General features: G+C 44.0%; 1 protein-coding gene and 1 long non-coding RNA gene across 13 annotated transcripts in view; one reads left to right on the plus strand and one right to left on the minus strand.

Moving 5' to 3' along the window:
- Window positions 1-5,060: 5,060 nt before the first annotated feature.
- LOC139076671 (uncharacterized) lies at window positions 5,061-9,670 on the minus strand. The gene is made up of 2 exons (XR_011528511.1): window positions 9,240-9,670; window positions 5,061-8,988 (listed from the first exon to the last, which is right to left on the minus strand). It is a non-coding gene; the product is annotated as an uncharacterized lncRNA (long non-coding RNA).
- Window positions 9,671-9,681: 11 nt separating this feature from the next.
- Window positions 9,682-12,056, plus strand: part of GABPB1 (GA binding protein transcription factor subunit beta 1) — a 63,643-nt gene continuing 61,268 nt past the window's right edge. For 4 of the 12 annotated variants that reach the window (XM_008513856.2, XM_008513853.2, XM_070580504.1 and 1 more), the window contains exon 1: window positions 9,719-10,149. The gene's annotated coding sequence lies outside the window, so the exon portion shown is untranslated. Of the gene's footprint in view, window positions 10,150-10,716; window positions 11,247-12,056 lie in introns of those variants that run through there. The other 8 variants (XM_070580495.1, XM_070580458.1, XM_070580482.1 and 5 more) reach the window with 5 other exon arrangements.

Below are 12,056 nucleotides of genomic sequence, written 5' to 3' on the forward strand. Positions count from 1 at the left end.
TTTAATTTCCATGCTTGGTAAGACATTTAAGTTGAAGATTCTTTGTAATTTCAGCAGGTGTCATAATTACTCAGAATAACAAAAGACAATGAAAGCATAATTGTAGTCATTAGTTATACACACTCAAATTATTTAAACAATCTTTCTAGTATAGAAAATTTCAACATATACAGAAGTAGAGAGAACGTGAAGAAGCCCCAAGAATCCATCATTCAGCTTCTACAATTATCATCCTGACTTCTCTTATTTCCTAGATACTGCCACAATCTATACCATGTTGTGATTCCAAATAACTCTGAAACAAATCCCAGATATATCATTTCCTCTTAAATATTTCAATGGCTTTCTAAAAGATTCTTGTTTAAAAAGCTTAACCAGGAGCTGGCCCCATGGCCCAGTGGTTAAGTTCAGCATGCTCTACTTCAATGGCCTGGGTTCGGTTCCCAGGTGCAGACCTACATCACCTGCTGGCGGCCAAGCTTTGGTGGCGACCCACACACAAAATAGAGGAAGACTGGCACAGATGTTAGCTCAGGGCAAATCTTCCTCAGCAAAAAAAAAAAAAAAAAAAAAAGGAAAAAGCTGAATTGACATTATTAACATAACAAAACATAACAGTTCAACAAAAGTAATATGATTTCCTGGAGCATTAAATATCCAATCAGGGCCAGCCCCGGTAGCCTAATGTTTAAGTTCAGTGTGCTCTGCTTCAGCAGCCAGGTTTGGTTCCCTGGCTTGCTTCCTGGGCAGGGACCTACACCACTCGCCTGTCACTGGCCATGCTGTGGCAGCAGCTCACATACAAAATAGAGGAAGACTGGCCATAAATGCTAGCTCAGGGTGAATCTTCACCAGCAAAAAAAGCCAAGCCAAAACAAAAAAATCCAATCAATCACCGGTGTGTAACACTAATTTACAGCCCATTAAGTGAACGAGTTTACACCAGCACCAATATACCACTTATTTCAATTCAGGAGACAGAAGGATTCCAAACTCCAAGCCGCGCCTGAAGTGCAAATTAAAATTTGGGAGTATTAAACAATTGAAGGATTTCCCAATAGTCACCTGCCATTCCTAAAGAGTTCGTGGTTTCCAAATTGCACAGGAACTGCACAGACAAAACGTTGGTTGCAGTTAATCTGAAGAAAGACAGGACATTATTAACAGTTAGGATAATTTTGTTGGATGGATCTTTATGAATCTGTGGAAAACTAGAGACACCCTGTCTTAGTCAACTCAGGCTGCCATACCAAACTACCACAGACTGTGGTTTAAACAACAGAAATTTATTCCTCACAGCTCCAGAGGCGGGGAAGTCCAAGATCAAGGTGCTGGCCGATCTGGTTCCCAGTGAAAGCTCTTGTCCTGGCTTGCAGACAGACTCCTCACTGTGTCCTCACATGGCCTTTCCTCTGTGTTCCAGCTGAAAGACCTCTCTCTCTCATAAGGCCACTAATCACATCAGGAGGAACCCACTCTCATGACCTAACTTAACCCTAATTACTTCCCACAGGTCCCATCTCCAAATACCATCACATTAGGGGTTAGAGGTTATGGACCGTAGGGATTCACATTCAGTCCACAGCAAACTGACAAATTTACAAAATGATTAAAAAATTTGAAAAGTCAGTAAACTAGCATGCCATATCTAACTCTTTTCCTTTCCCTGAGTTAATCTGACTCCAAGTAACTAAGATCATCAATCCTAGAAATCTTTCTTCACACTCCAATACAACCCCCAGTGCAGGTGGAACCCGCAGCCTAATACCCCCACTTTCCCCTCCCTGTGCCACCTTAGCACCAAAGCAAAAGTAAACAAAAATCATTTTCAGCTCCTATCATATTAGGAGAATTTTTAAGAAATGAATAATTTCCTCCCTCTTACCAGGTTGATTCTCTGCAATTCAAACAAAGGCTGAAGGATTTTTTTAGATCCTGCTAGGCTTGCAAATTTGCCAAAAAAAAAAGAAGTGTAGGTGGAGCAGTTTGTAGTCATTCTTGGCCCCTTTCCAGTACTGCTAGCTGCTTCGACTGCATAAGCAACCATGTTTTCACTAGTTGTGGGTGTGTAGCTGCAGGAGCTGCAGCAAAGAATTCCTGTATCCTGAACAAATTCTGAAAACTGAACCTCATTTCCCCCAATTTACCCAAATGATTTTGTTATTGATTCTGAAAATATTAGAAAGGACTCAAAATAATCTGCCATTCAAAAACTGGTAGGGAAAAATCCAAGAATTTGGTAGCATTCTAGTCTACCAGCAATGCTGTGGAGAAACATTTGGTACATGGAGGGCAATATGGCAGTAGCTATCAAAATTAAAAATTCATACATGCCCTTTGGCAGAGCAATTCCACTCTTGGAAGTGAGATGAGGCGTACTTAAATATAGAAGAAAAGAAGATGTGTGTACAAAGACATTCATCCAAGCACTAAATAGAATACAAAAGATTAGAAACTCAATGTCCCTCAATTGGATACTGATTGGTTAAATAATCTGCAGGGGTAAGAAAAATGATACTTTATATGGAAAAGCCCAAGATGTCAAGTACAAAGTGCAGAAGAGTGTATATGGCATCGTTTCATAAAAATGGGGAAAAAGAAGAACATTTATTCTTTCTTACATGTATAGGCATGAAAAGAACTCTGGAAAAATACAAAAGAAAATAAGAGTAGAGGTTACCTTGGGGGTGGGAACTGCGTGGATGGAAGACAGTAGATGACGTTTGAAAAGTTTTTTGCACCAGTGGATAGACTATCTACTCAAATAATTAAAAAAAATCTGGCTGGAAGCCACAACCAACCAACAATTATTAAATGTCCACTGCCTTAAAATAGAGTAAGAAAATAAGGTTGCCCAAATGCCACCTTATCTCTGGGGTATAAAATATAAGATTGAGCGAAGTGGCCGTGCCTAATTAATTCCTGGAAATCAAAGTTCTTGGTGCCTCTGGGGAACTCTGAGATCAGTGACTTTGCCAAAGAATTTCACTTGCTTCTGGCTGTCTTCTCTTGATCTCAGAGAAGGGAGCAGACAAAGACAGAAGACATCATACTCCTGCAACCAATTTAAAATTCTTCAGTGTTCTGCCTGCCAAAAATGGACACATTATTCATCTGTAAATCTGAAAACATGCAGGAGGAAACCAGTAATTGTGTTGTGGTGGAACATTTTTCTTTTACTTTTCAAAACTTCATGTAAAAAGCTATTCAAGTAGTAAATAAATAAACTGTTTTAATAAACCTACTAGGGAAAAGTCTTCCTCATCGATTACAGTGGATAACTTTAAATTTTGAGGAGATACTGCTGCTTTCCAAAAGGTGTGTTCACTAACAAGCAGAAACTATCTTTCATTCTAAGTTTTAATGACCTTGGCTGGCAAAGCCACCTTGGTCTTTTCCCTTAGAATTTCAGGTGACTGAAGCTGCACTGTAAACAGTGACCATTATTACACAACTCTCCAGTGTTTCCCAACATGAAGGACCCACACCACTGGCGATACTCACGGCGGTTCCAGGCAGTACATGAAACAAGCGGCCAAGAACAGCAAGTCACTGTGAATCACAGAGAGTTACTCCCATCTCTCTCTCAAGCCTTCAGATCCAAAGCACTTGGCTGGCAAGAGTATTTAGCCGGGTTTTAATAACTGACTTTGTTTTCATTATACTAATTTTTACAGTTACCATCTCGACTTTTTTCTTACTGCCAGAGGTCTAGAACACCAACGTGTCTGGATTACCCACACTCACAAAAACACAACAGGAGAGTGCACGCACTGCTGCCCATGTTCCAGGAACCCCTTGGTCACAAAAATCCAATGGTCTTTTCTCAGGGCTTATCTTTCCTTGACTCACAGTCTCCCCCTGGGCTTCTGCAAGAGACACTTGGTTCTCCAGGAATGGAGTAGGGCACTGCATAAACTGGAGCCAAGCTGGTTTCAAACACTGGTTTTTTGTCTTGCTGTGAGTCTAGAGTCTGCTACACGAGGTCAGAACAGCCACCCTGGAATTTGAGGGGAATAAATGAGGTAACGAACGTAGAGCAGCTGGCACACAGTTTAACAGGGGCTCAGTAAATGTTGATTTCCTTTCCTTCTCCCTTTCCTTCTCTCCTTCTCTGTCCTCAGTACTCAGTTTTCCTATGTTCTCTCTCAACGATCTCATTCACTCTCCCGGCTTTAGTTATTACCCTTATGTGGGTAACTTCTAATTTCCTATCACCATTTCTGACCTTTTTTTTCAGAGCACCAAATCTTCAGTTCTGTGTCTGTTTCATAATTCCATCTTGATGTTCTGGCATGATCTTAAACTCAACATGTATAAAATAGAATGTCATATTTCTCCAAATCTGCTTCTCCTCTTGGTTTTTTCATTTCGTTCATGCTACCACCATTACCTTCTCCACTCTGGCTCAAAATCTCAATCATCCTTAACTCCTTCCCCATCACACTGAATCAGACATCAATATAAATTTTATATGGCATTTCAATAGCTTACAAAAGGTTACAAACGAAAGATTGTCAGTTTTATCAACCCCACCCTCCAGGTGAGAAAAATGAAATTAAGGTAAGTTAGGAGATAGGCCAGGTCATATGCTTAGAGAGTGACTAGAGCCTGGACTAAAAACCAGTTAAGTCTTGAACTTGGGGCTCCTCACTCCAACTGCCATGCTCCTTCACCTTCCCATACTGCCTCAGGTTCTGCAGTATTTTGTGCATCTGTCTCTCCTCTCCTTCACCATTGCCACTCCTAGAATTCAAGCCTACCTTATCTTTCACATTTGTAATGCATATATAGAAAGATGGGCTCAGTTAGCAAGTAGTAGTTGGTAGTGTATATCCAGCATTGCCCAGGGACATATTTTCTAACTTGTTAACTCCAGCAAATTTTTTTAAACCATTAGATATACAACACATACTGAAAAGTACACCCACCACAAAACCTACAGCTCATTGAATCACAAAGTGAACTCATGTAATTCCTACTCAAGAAACAGACATGGACAGCATGCCAGAAGTCCCCTTGTACCTGTCTAAGCATTACTCCCTCACCCAAAGCTAGCCATTTCCTTTCTTTTCTTTATAGTTTTTACTACCTAAACATTATGTTCCTAAATCTAGTTTGGTTTGCCTGTTTTTTGAACTTCAAATTTTCCAAAGTGGCTATACCAATCTACATTCCCACCAGCAATGCAGAGTTTCAGTTGTTTCAACTCCTGCCCAATATGTGGCATTTTCTGTTTTCCATTTTTGCCATTATTGTGCACGTACAGAAGTATCTCATTGTGGGTTTCTTTTTTTTCCTGAGGAAGATTAGCCCTGAGCTAACATCTGTGCCAATCCTCCTCTATTTTATATGTGGGTCACCACCACAGCATGGCTGATGTAGGTCCATATCTGAGATCCGAACCTGCGAACCCGGGCCTCTGAAGTGGTGTACACTGAACCACTACGCTACGGGGCCAGATCCTTTATTTTTTATTGATTTGTGATCTATAAAGTCTAGAGAGGAGCAAAGCAGACATAGTTCTATTGCAGAAATGAATGCATTTGACTCATGCTGTTAGAATACCACTAACTCCCCTTACTCTGGTCTCAAATTCACTAATGAACCTTCTGGAAGTAATGCAGTCAACTTCATGTATTCTCTCTTCCATTTTTATATGGAGGGAGAAACTGAGCAGAGTCCATTCTTCTCTTAGTCACTATAGTGCTAACTATAAAGTGAGAAAAGGCCTTTGGATTTAGGTAAGTCTTCTGAGAATGTGGTCCCTCTGACTGCCTTCACCTGAGTGCCTCTAGAACAGTGCTTCAAAAATTATCTGTGGTGAAAGATCATAGACAATTTTATAAAATATGAAAATAAATTACTAGGAAAGGGAAATTAAAAAAAACATATACAACAAATGAGACCAAAATTTTTCTTAGATCCACAGACATAAAATTAATGTTAAATTGCTATAAAACTCTTAAAATTCTTACTCTCAATTTCTGTAAATACCTTGCCATGGACCAATAACAAAGGGCATGCAGACTGGCACTGGCCTGTGGACCATACTTTTTGTGGCACTGCTCTAGAGCATTGACAAAAATCAGACTTCTGATTCTGAAGGGCTGAGGTCAGAGCCTAAAATGTGTGGACTCAACTGAAGGGTTGCTCTTGTTCCTGAGTCACCAGTTGGCCACCTAGTGGCCTTTTTCTAGCCTCAAGCACAAAGTTGTGTCACTTCCTGCTTCAAAAACCATCCTCTGCTTCCCTTGCCTCTAGGGTAAAATCCCAATCCTTTACAGCCTGGTTTCACACAACTTTTTAAATCTAATTTTCCAGTACTCTATTCCACTAGAGTGTACTGTCCAATATAGGAGCAACCAGTCACATGTGGCTATTGACCACTTGAAATATGGCTAATTTAGCAAATGAAATTTTAATCTTAACTTTAATTTAAAATTAAATAGGGGCTGGCCCTGTGGCCGAGTGGTTAAGTTTGCGCGCTCTGCTTCGGTGGCCCAGGGTTTCGCCTGTTTCACCAGCCTGGGTGCAGACATGGCACAGCTCATCAAGCCATGCTGAGGTGGCGTCCCACATGCCACAACTAGAAGGACCCACAACTAAAAATACACAACTATGTACTGGGGGGCAGGGGGTTTTGGGAGAAAAAGGAAAAATAACATCTTAAAAAAAAATTAAATTAAATTAAAAATCTGATACATAACTCAATTACTGGAAAAACTTTTAACTATGTTTGGAAAGACCTGAGTATGTGAAATCTACTTTTTAATTGTAAATTTTATGAAATCAAGTATTGAGATATGCTCTAAGTGTAAAATACACACATTTCAAACACTTACTTAGTAATGAGAAAAAGAATGTAAAACATTTAAAAATGTTTAATACTTTTCAATCTATATATATTTTTTTTCTGAGGAAGATTCGCCCTGAGCTAACATCTGTTGCCAATCTTCCTCTTTTTTTTCTGTAATGTGAGCCGCCACAGCACGGCCACTGACAGACAGTGCTGTAGGTCCATGCCTGGGAACTGAACCCAGCCCACTGAAGCGGAGCACACTGAACTTAACCATTGGGCCACCAGGGCTAGCCCAATACTTTTAAATATTCATCACATTTGAAATGATACTATTTTGGATATACTGAGTTAAATAAAACACAGTATTAAAATTAATTTCAACTTTTGTTTTTTACTTTGTAAACGTTAGTACTATAAAATTACGTATGTGGCTCGTGTTATATTTACATTGGACACTGCTGGCCTAGACAACCATGCCCCAAACCTAGGAATCATTCTTGATTGCTCCCTTTCCCTCACTCATGTTTGATTCTTCAGCAATACAAGCTGGGCCTAATCACAACATAGATCTTCAATCCATCCATTTTACCTCTCCTGCTACTATTCATGTTACTCCATTCCTTAAAAGCTTTCAGGGGCTTCTAGAGCACTTAAACTTACCAAGGCTACAAGACTTCATCTTCTACCATTCCCTTCTTTGCTCTCTAGACTATCCACAACGCCCTCCTTGCTAAACAAAACAAACTCTCGCCTTAGGTGTTGCCCTGATAGTCCATCTGATCTTGAATACTGCTTTTAACTCATTCCCATTTAGGTCTTAGTGAATACCTTCTCAGTGAGGCCATCTCTGACCAACAACCAAAAATGTGCCTGTTCTCTTCCCCAAAGAAAGGCTTTATCCAAATACCCTTTTAGTTTCTTCACAGAACATATTATGTAATATTCTCATTTTTTTGGTAAAACTTGTTTAGTCTGTTCCCTCCACTAGAAACAGGAGCAGGAACCTTACTGCTCTTGTTGCTGTTTAATCTGTTCCAGTGTGCAGAACAGACCAGTGTTCTTAAAACAACTTAAATGAATGAATACCTAATTGCCTACTACACATATCTGCTTGGTTAGCTCACAAGCACTTCAAATACTACATGGTCAAAAGAGAACCTTCTTCCTTCCCTAACATGTATGCCTCTTCTCTTGTTTCTAATCTCAACGAAGACATTACCGCCCTCCCAGCTGCTCCCCCAACAAACTTGGGAGTCATCTTTGACATCTCCCTCTCAGTCATCCCTTATTCAGTCAACCAAATCACCAAGCTCTCAATAACCACTTTGGTCCTATTCTTCACTCCTATTTGCCACTCTCTCAGTCCAAGTCATTACTCTCTCACAGATTACTGTTTTCTCCAAACTGTTTTCCATGCCTCTGATTTCTGTATAATGGTGATCTGCCTAAAATGCAAATCCAATTCCATGCTGCTTCTACTTAAAATCTTTCAGTGGCTTCCTCTTAGCTTTCAAAAGCTAATTTCTGCACACGGCGTTCAAGGCCTTCAACTAGATCTCTTCAGGAACATCTCTAGGTTCTCCTAAATAGCATTATGGTCTTCACCCAACAACCTCTCTGGAGTTTGCCTTCTAACCTTTGCACTTACTGCTTCCTCTGTTTGGAAGGCCCTTCCCCAATTTCCTTATTAAAGCTAATTGCTTCTCCAGTCCCTTTCCATTCCTCCCAGGTGAGTAGGGGATTCCACCCGTACGAGACTTCACAGTATTCAGCAGTCTACCCTCATTATACTACTGATGATGCCTATTTACTTGTCTGCATTCTACAGCGTGAGATCAGTGAGGGCAAGGATTCTACAGCAATCAGCTGAATGTTGCCTCAATGTTAAAGAAAAGCATATGACATAAAACTTCAAATTTTTATCAACTGAAGCAATGAACCTTAGATCAAAAGAAAACACAGAATATGGCTCCTGTGCCATTCACTTTGCTTCTATTTTAGGCACAATGCTTTAAAAAGTTACACAAACACTTTGCAAATCTTTACTACATCAATACTACAAAAGGATAAGTGGAGACAGAAAGAGTACTTATCTGAGGCCACACAAAATCAGAGGGCAAGATGGATTTAAGCTTGTCAGCTCTCCTGGATTAAACTCTGGGCGCTGTCTCAGATTTTCTCAACTCCTATACATAGGATGCCAAAAGTCGCACGGTTAGCAGGCGGGGAAAGTCATTCCTAGGCTCTTCTGTTAAAACCGGATCAGTGTGTTGGGTACGTTAGCAAATCATCCCATGTAAATTAAATTCCTAAGGCTTTTACTTTGCAAAGCCCCATCTCCAAATAAACTTTTGCTACTTTCTAAAAGACAACAAAAATCTTGACATTCTAGTCATGAAAAAACAGTAATCCAAGGGAAGATACAACGAGCACCTACTGGGGTCTACGAAGCACGAGACAGCACGAGAAGGCTAAGGGAATAAAAATGCTACAGGACTATGTACATCTTCGTTATAAACCTGACTGCTCAGGTTATGGGACGTGGAGAACGACCATCCTTCTTCCCTTGTACTTCTACAGCGACTCCTGTCCCCGTCTGCCTAGTTGAACCTAGGGCCACTTTAGGTTAAATCCTAGCCTCCCGGCCGCCCTTCCGTCTCCCAGGACTCGGCTAGGCGGCTCAGCTTAGTCTCGAAGGAGTCCGGATTCCCGGTCTCTCGGCGGTCACGTCCGGGAGACACGGAGGTTAGCGCCCGCACTTTAGCGCCCCAACTCCTACGCCCGCAGAAAGAGGCGGGAAGGCTGGGCGGCCGCGGGTCCGCTCCGCCGCGCACATGGCCGGCCGCAGCCTCCACCCCCGTGCCGCGCAGGCGCCGGGCGAGCCGGGACTTGCGGTCGCCGAGAGCGGATCATTCCGCCGCTTTCTTTGTGTGGCTTAAGCTCTACAAATGGCATATTTCCCTCCCCTCCGTTAAAAAGGAAAATCAGCCCATCTCGTCCCCTTCTTCCACCGGCATGGGGTCCGGGAGTGGGTGGGAGAGGGGTCTGCTGACTAGGATAGGGGCGGAAAGGCTCAGGCGAGGGGCTGACGAGGGCCGGGTCCGGGAGGGATGCTGGGAGCTTTGACTCACTCGCACACCATGTGTCCCTCCGCGCGCAGCACGGGGGACTTTTCGGTGGGGATTTTGGGCGCCGACCAGACGCGGCATTTTCGGAAAATAGCGCCCTGTGCAGCTGAAGCGCTTTGTGTGTAGCGGGGCCGCGTCAGCCCGGCCGGGTACGAGGCGCCTCGGGTCCCCGCACCACCTCCTGCTGCTCCCCCGTCGCCGCTCCCGAAGCTTTTCCAGGTCAGTGCGGGTCTGTGTAGGGCCCTGTTACCACCGGATGTGGAAGTTGATCTCTTCGCTGGTAAAAAATAATTCCACTTCCCCCGGAACCCAGATCATCCCCGCGATTTCCTGTTTATTGCATTAAGGCGCCGGGTTTCCGGGGCTCCTGGCCCCGCTTATTCCGCGGGGGTCGGCGGGGTCGGCCTGGGCGACCGCTCCGCCCGCGCCGCCGCCGCGCTTTGTCCGCTGGGCACCCCGCTTCTGGGAGGGGCGGGCAGACATGGTGGCGGCCGCCGCCCCCTCCTCGGCCCCGGCGCGCCGCGGCCTCCCCGCCAGGCCGGTCCCGAGCGGCGGCCCCGGAGCGGGGATGGGGTCGGGCTCGGGGCGGCTGGGGCGCGGCGGGCAGGCGGCCGGAGAGAGGCAGGCGCGGTCGGGCCTCGGCGCCCGCCGCCCGGGGAGCCGCCGGGCTCTTTGTCTGGGCGGCCTGACGGCCCCGCCGGGGCGAGGAAGGAGCGGCGGGGGCGGCCGGCCCCGGGCGCGCCGTGCTGCGAGGCCCGCGGGCCCGGGAGGCGCTCGGGCCACGGCGGGAGCGGCCGGCCGGGACAGCGTTAACGGGAGAGCCCGGCCCGGCCCGCGCGGGGCCGCCGCGGCGACCGCCTGGGCCGCGGGGACTCGAGTCCTCTGAGGGGACGAAGCCCGCCGCCCTGGACGCTCGGGACTCCTGCTCTGGGGCCTTGGCCGCCGGGATCTGCGGGTGCACGGCTTCGGGGAAGAAGTTGAGCGTTTTGCCAGGTCATGTCTGCCTGGGCACAGCTCATCAGCGTGGACTCAGTGGGTTTCGGTGAAGTCTCCTGCCGCGTTGAATCAGAGTATCTGGCCTCAAGGGTGCATCGTGCAAACTGAAACCAGAGGAATGAGAGAGGCCTGCTTTGTGTGTTTTCCCACTTTAAGCCTGTTTTCCGTACACATACTCTTGCTTTAAACCTGATTGGACTGTGGCGAGCAGACATCTGTTCCAAGGAGGGGCAGAGACCACAGTCCTTCTGCAGGGAGCTCGGTAATGTGGAAATATTTTAAGTGCTCTCTCCGGACACTGATTTGCCGTCTCGATTCAGGCAAGTTACTTTCTGAAGTACGATTTTTATCTGGAAAATGGTTTGATGTAGTCAGTAAATGATCCTCGTGAAAGTAGTTTGCCATCCCAGAATAAAAAGAGGCACTGTAACTTACTCTGCAGAAGTTGGTGGTCAAAAATTCTTTTTGCAAGTAGTTTACTTGAGGTCGCATATAGACCCACCCAGCTAGGTTTAAATTTCTTCTCGCTAACGTGTAACCATCAGCCTTGACACTTCCACTTTCAGGTTCAGACTTTGAATTTAAGGGAACTAAAGACGGCTTTATGTTTTTTTCTTAAATTTTCTCTTTTTAAATAGTTCTCCAAAAATAAATCCGTTACTTGTTAACGTAAGTCACATTTTAGGTAAGAGTGACATCGTTTTGCATTTTTACAAGTCTTAAAAGTCTGGTTTAATGGAAAACAGATTCTTAAATCTACTTATTTATTCAGTCTGTGTTGGTGTCACACCATGTAACCTCTGGAAAACGTTGTATACTCATGCCTTTTTTTTTTTTTTTAACTGAGAAATGTGTCATTTCTATCCTTTCACCATACAAGTCAAATCAGGGTATTATGCAAGACACATTTAAAAAATATGGATAAGAATGTTGACTCCTGTACTTTTTTCTTGGGTTCTAACTTTTTTTTAACTTGGGATTTAGAAGCATGAGCAATATCACGAATGAAGATTGTGTAATCTGCATATGATCCTGGAGATTCAGGAACATTTGAAAATATTCTACAACTTATTTTTAGTGATGTACACAAGTTTGAATTTCGTATTAGATGTGCTTGTGAAAACTTGTAT

Source organism: Equus przewalskii, chromosome 1 (assembly GCF_037783145.1).
Source record: "Equus przewalskii isolate Varuska chromosome 1, EquPr2, whole genome shotgun sequence".
In the NCBI taxonomy this organism is placed as follows: domain Eukaryota; kingdom Metazoa; phylum Chordata; class Mammalia; order Perissodactyla; family Equidae; genus Equus; species Equus przewalskii.